We start from the raw sequence: 7,152 nt of genomic DNA on the forward strand, positions 1-7,152 counted from the left end.
TTGTTGCTTGGTACATTTTAGCAAATGCTCACGAGAATTTAGAACCTATGATATAGAGGCACAAAAGCCAGTTGGCGTCATTTTTGAACTCTGTGTTCGATGAATTCTTTCTTATATAAATCGGGAATTGAAATATTGAATTTTTAATTAGATCAAATTATGAAACTTTGTTTTCATATAGCTGTACATTATACATATATAGAAATTATCTATTTACATTAAAATATTATGTATGTATACATAATTTATTCAATTAGTTTTTATTTTCTTCCCTGGTATCTCGGGTTTTTTTCTCTTTTTCACTCTCTTTTTGCCTTTGTATTGTTTTATTTTGTTGTGTCTGAGGCTTTTTGCAGCTTCAAGCAGAGGTTTCGGTTGTGACTGTTTCTGACTCCAGCAGATTGGAGGCAGAGCGAGTGGAGGAAGGGCTGGTGCTCTGTCTGCAATATCTTCAGTCCTTCCCTCCCATCCTCTTTTTTTAAATGCTTTAGAATGGCTTGTGTCTCTGTGAGGCTAAACTGTTTTTCTTACTTTTTGTTTATAAGCCTCAAGAATATAGAATAGTAAGAAAATATAGTTAATACAAATGACCCTGTGACAAATGGATGCCAATGGACAAATAAAGAATCTAAGACAACACAGTAGAATCTGACTGCCTTTGAGAACAGTAATGGAGACAAGGATATGAATTATATCTCCACACACAACGTAAGTGCTTCTGGCCAAGGAACCTGTGCCACATGCCCAGCACCAAAGGGAGGGATGTACCTGGACCCAGCAGGAGGGAATGACTCTGTGTGACAGACACTCAGATTGTCTGTTCAGTCACTGGTCAGATTCATTGAGTGCTAATCCAGGTCCATTGTTCTCCTGGAGGGCAGGCCCTGGTTAGAAAATCTCTCAGACCATGGACTGCAGGAGATGATGGGGATTAGAGAGACATAAACTGCAGAGATTCCCCGGCAAAGGGAAAGATCAGTTCCACCAGCCCAGGGAGGGTCAGTTCAGAATGGGGTAGGAAGGGACCAGTGCCCAGGGAGAGGTGTAAATTCCAAAAATCCTGCTAAGAAATCCTGTCCTTTAATGCGAATTCAGACAATAAGGTTGGCTTTCCATGTTCAGAGAGTTTCAGAGTACCACATATGTGTTTTGGTGCTAACGTGGTTGATTTTCTGAGAGGCAGCTGCTTTGACTCCATTTCCTAGCATCCCTCACCTCTTGGACCTGGGGATTATGTGAAGAAATTAATCAAGGGAACTCTTTCCTGGCTCCTTCAAAATTGTTTTCCCCTTTGGCTTACTCGTTTGTCAATATCATGGTCAAGTTTCATTCTCCTTCCTCTTCTCCTGCTGACTATGTTCTTCACCAGTATGGTATCAATTCAGAGCAATATCTTCAGAAAAAAAGCAAATTGTTCCTAAAAACCATTGTGAATTTCAATGGTCACCATTGGCAACTTGGGAACTTCCAAGACCTCTCTGTTGCCATTATGGAATGAATGTTTGTGCCCCCCAAAATTCATGCTTTGAAATCCTAATCACAAATGTGACAGTATTAGGAGGTGGGGACTTTGGGAGGTCATGAGAATGGAGCCCTCATTATTGGGATTAGTGCTGTTATAGAGACTCCAGACATCTCCCTCCCGCTTTCCTCCACTTGCGCACACAGCAAAAAGATAGCCATCTATGAAGCAAGTATAAGGTCCTCACCAGACACTAAATTTGCTGGTGCCTTGATCTTGGACTTCCCAGGCTCTAGAACCATGAGAAACAAATTTTGCTGTTTAAGCCACTTAGTGCATGATATTCTATTACAGCCGCGTAAATGGGCTAAGAAACTCTTGCTCCTCCTTCTTCACACCTTAGGCCTTCCTATCGTCTCCCTTGGATCCTTTGACCTGTCCCCCTTCAACACTTGCCCCTCTTCTACTCTTCTTTCCCTCTATCCACCCCCTCAAACCTTTCCCCACCTACTTCTGCCCCTTCAATGCACTATAGTCACTGGGACTTCAGGTCTGCTCCTCCAAAGTGGGCTCTCAAGGGTCTCAGGGACCCCAAGAGCTGCCTGACGCTGAAAAACTCATGGGAAACAGGCTGGATGTTTTATCCAGTTGGATGTGCTTTGGAGACAGCCAGATGGCCACTTGGTCTCTCCCAGGCCCCCACCTGAAATTTCATCCACAACCCCTATAGGATGACACATCATGGCAAAGGACATCCTGAAGGGGTCTCCTGCTCAAGTATTGGTGGGACACTTCAGGCCTCATACTGAGCAGGTGACCTCAACTTGCCCCATCTGCCAAAAACACAGTCCCAGTAAGAGTGTCCAGATGGAGCAAGGAGAAGCACCCCTCTTTCCTACAAACCAGTGAGTTGAAGTTTTAGAATTGAAGTCATATGCTTTGACTTTGTGTCTGTCTCTATGTTTATGTAGATATGCATGTGAAATATTTTCACACCTTCAAGTCGTGTTACTAATTTAGATTATAAAACCCCTTCAGGGAGGTCTAGTTGAGGGTTCTAGAGAAAAATAATTGAATATTTCTAAAATGCCCATAAATTAAGGAAAGTGAATTTATTCTACCGATGCTTTATTTCCACAGTAATTACATCTTTGTTGTATGTCACCTTGAAGATAATTTGCAATATATTTTGGTAACTTCCAACGTTATCCTATGCTAAATTAAGTTAATTATTGGCTATTAATTAAATACCTAGATCAATCCTAAGTAAGTTAACACACTGAAATATTAGTTACCAGGGATAATTTTCAGTCTATGAATATTTTTGTGTGTATTAGTGAATGTGTTCATCCTGTGACATTGGGAATGTTACTGGAAGGACTTCTATGGTTATAACCATATGTGGATGTACATGCATATGGTCCACTGCAAAATGCTGTGCCATAACAGACAGGTCACGATGAGTCACCTCCCAGTTTTCTCTGTGAAGTAGACATTTCTGTGGTTAAGATTATAATGCGTCCATGAATGAAACTCTAGTAGGAGAAAATATGAAAGAGAACAATAGAGTATGAAAGATATGTAGGATGAGATTTTAAGGAAAAAGAGAGTAGTTTGGTCCTAATATGAGATGACGGGTTCTTCCAGAATGAGAAAGAGAAGAGTGTACAACAAAACCTGAACAGATATAGACAACAGCAAAAAGTTTAGAGTGAATTTTCTTTGCCCTGGTCATAGCTGGCCCAGATCTAATGGGTTTATGTAGAAGAATTGTTTTAAATGGGGCTTTGAGGACCAATATTATATTAATATAAAGCTAGAATTTGGTTTTCTCTCTGTTAAGAGGACAAAATTTCCCTGGATTACTAGTTGCCTCTTACTGAGAGATTTTAAAAAGCTTCCTCTGCCTTATTTTTTATCTCCCTAGGTGAGATTCTGTGTCTTGTCAGAGGGGTTTTGTGTGCTATATATTGACTTTATCACATCCTTGATTTTTAAGATATCAATACTTCTCATCCTTGAAAAGGTTAAGTTCTCAGATCATATCCCTTCCAAAGTTCAATTTTAAAATCTTTTGAATGTTTTCCATGACACTTAGTCAACAACATTTCTCTGTAAGTTGAATTATTTTAGTAACGAACCCACATCAGGTTTTTGACTTTTTTTTCCTCCCCAAACCCCAGTACATAATTGTATATCCTAGTTGTAGGTCATTCTAGTTCTTCTGTGTGGGACACTGCCTCAGCATGGCCTGATGAGTGGTGTGCACGTCCATGCCCCGCATCCAAACTGGCAAACTCCAGGCTACCAAAGCAGAAACATGAACCTAACCACTCGGCCATGGGGCTGGCCCAGGTTTTTCACTTTTGAAAATTTTAAGTAAGTTAATCACAGCCATTTTAATTGTCTTGACACGTTTTTTTGGGTTTTTTGTTTGTTTGTTTGTTTTGTTTTCACATTGTCTTTCTCCGAGAGCCAGAGTGCCCCTCTGCCACCAGAGAGGACTGTCTCGGAGACCTGTGAACAAGGGCTTTTCTAGGTCCTCATGGGCAAAGGCTTCTGATGACATCCCCTCCATGACTTCGAGATCCTCCCAGAGGAGCAGTTCAGCATTTCAGATGTGGGAATGAGATTACTCACTCAAGATGGAGTGGAACCAGAATGAATTCTATAGCAACGAATGAACTGGTGAAGGATGACTATGGGCTGTGTTTGGAGTATTGCTTCTACTCGAATGTTCTATTTTCTGGAGAGAAGGAAGCCCTTTCTATTTTCTCTTAAGCAATCTATAACTTATTAAAAGTCTACAGTCTTATCTAGACACTCAAAATTTGTGAAGCCAATCATGCCAGATCAGAACATTTTCATTTATTTTTCCGCCAGTGACTAAATGTGGATAATTGTTGATAAATTTAAACAAACAGGGTAGGTTGGTACCCATTTATCTTATTTTCAATCCACTGGTCCAAGTTGACACAGGTAAAAAAAAAAAAACTTAATCCCAATGAAATCCAAGCATTCCTTATATCAGTAAAGCAACAGGACAGATCGTCTGCTTTTTTTAGTAAACAAACATTTATAGATATAGACAAACAAACAGAGTGAAGAGAAAGCTGGACTCCACAGTGAAACGCCAACTATAAGTATAGAAGAAATGACATAATAGAGAATCACCACTGACAAACATCATGGCAGTAACTGCTTTAGGTGAGAATGTCAATGGATGTTGCTCCAGTGGGTGAAAGTCTGAGGAGGGACAGGAAGTTCACAGAGCACAGTCTCTAAACATCTCCTCCAAAATACATGTTAATGCTTAATACTTCTCAAGTACTAAGTACAGAAGACATTAATTACGTTTATGGTGCAGAGACCTGGTAGATACCAATTCAACGAAATGATAATGGGATAAATAAATTTTATGCTCTCTTGGTATAATAGGGAACAGAGCATCAATTCTGAGGCATTTCCACCAAAAATACATAAACTGATTCTATTCATGAGGAAATAATAGACAAACTCAAAGTGAGTAGTGTTCAGCAAAAACTTGTCTGGGAGCTCTTCAAAAACATCAATGCCATGAAACAAAAGCAGACTGAGATCCAAGACCTGACAACTCAGTACAGCATGCCAGGCTGGACCTGGTCCTGAAACAGGAAGGAAAGGGAGAAGGAATTTGTTTTAGGTTTTTTTAGTTTTGTTTCATTTTTGATTTAAAAATATTATTTGAGGGGCTGACTCAGTGGCACAGCGGTTAAGTTCACATGTTCTGCTTTGAGGGCCTGGTGTTCGCAGGTTCGGATCCCGGGTGTGGACCTGCGCACGACTTGTCAAGCCATGCTGTGGCAGGCATCCCACATATAAAGTAGTGGAAGATGGGCATGAATGTTAGCTCACGGACAGTCTGCCTCAGTAAAGAGAGGACAATTGGCAGCAGATGTTAGCTCAGGGCTAATCTTCCACAAAAAAGAGAAAAAGAAAAAGAAAAAGAAATAAAAATATATTATTTGAAAAAATGGCAAAATTTGAAGAGAGTCCTTAGATTAAATGGTAATATTATGTCATTGTCCATTTCCTGTTATTGAGGGGTTTATTGTGGTTATGCAGAAGAATGTCCTAGTAATTAGAAAATGCACACTGAAGAATTTAAACCAAAGAGACAACATCAGTACACACAAAACATTATTTTAATCCAACTGAACACAATCAGCATACTTTTCTCCTGAAGATTTTAAAGCAACAGGCACAGACCCCTTTCTTTTAAACCAAAAGCAGCTGAGAAATATAATTTTCCCAAAATTCTTTATCCAGAAGGAAATGATCAATACATTTTGTTTCAGGTCCCTCCTCTATTATCAGTGCTCAAGAACTTTATCTAGGAGGCATAGGTGTTGATGATAGGTGACTTATGAATGGGCTTAAATTTGCGAGAGCCATGGCCTTCAAGGATGTGGCCATGGATGTGGATCCTGAAACCCTCTCAGAAAAACTTATATAAAGACATGATGCTGGAGAACCACGAGAACTTTCTGTCAGTAGCTCAGTATAATGTTGCAAATTCTGTGGTGGGTCTTTCTCTCCTCAGGTGTCAGATGCTATGGGTTCCTGAAAGCGCCAGAAAGGTCATAAAGGCTCAAGCTCATAAAATTGGATCTAAAATTCAGGGACCAGAGTGTCTGAAACCCTACAACATAGAGAAAGAAAGAGACATTCTTTTTCACACTTGGGTAAAAGACTTTGGATTTTAAAGTTATAAAGGCTTATGGCTTTCCCAATTCTCTGGGATTAACCCTTTAAAGCAGATATTATGTTCCAATTAGAGCCAGAACAGGTTTGCAAGATGAAGAAAGTATCTTCCCAAGATGCATGTTTAGATGAAATACCTCATTAATAAATTTATATTGATTAAATATCAAAAGTATATCATTTGGGATAAAATAAAAGATAACTAAATTAAATTAAATTAAGTTCATCTGTTTATTCTTACTTTTTAAGTGTAGTGTATTAGTTTGCTATGGCTGCCATGACAAAGTCCCACAAACCAAGTGACTTAGAACAAAAGGAAATTTTTTATCTTACAGTCCTGGATACTGAAGTCTGAGATCAAGCTGTCAACAAGGTTGGTTCCTTCTGAGGGCTGTGAGGAAACATCTGTCACTATCAGAAAACAAATCAAACAGCAAATACAAAAACCCTTCAGTGACTTCCTACCACACTCAGACTACGGCACAAACTCCTTCCTGTGGCCCCAAAGGCCCTGCATGACCTGCCCCCATGCTTCATGCACACCGGCCATTTCTGGTTTTGAGGGGATGCTGGTGTGGGTGTGGGTGAATAGGGAGGGTGGGTCTCCAGGTCCTTTCATTCACTGGACTAGATCCAAATTTCCATTAATTTTTTTGCAAGATCATGAAGACTAAAATCTTCTGAGTACCTTTTCCAGGAAGACTCCCTTTGGTGTAGCTATTTATACATGCCAGTCTTGCCATCATCATTTGCAGTGCTTGTTCCAACAGCTTTAAGGGCTGGGTCCTAACTTTAGTCCAAAATGCAGGTGAGTTGTTGATCTGGCTGCCCAAACAGTGATGGAGTCTGTTATACATGCTGGTCTGAAGTGCCCAGTGTGGGAGAATGGGGAAGAGTAACTTCCCAATTATTGTTTTCTGCTATTTTTTGAGAGAGGTTTAGAGCCA

Source organism: Equus asinus, chromosome 26 (assembly GCF_041296235.1).
Source record: "Equus asinus isolate D_3611 breed Donkey chromosome 26, EquAss-T2T_v2, whole genome shotgun sequence".
NCBI classification, from domain to species: domain Eukaryota; kingdom Metazoa; phylum Chordata; class Mammalia; order Perissodactyla; family Equidae; genus Equus; species Equus asinus.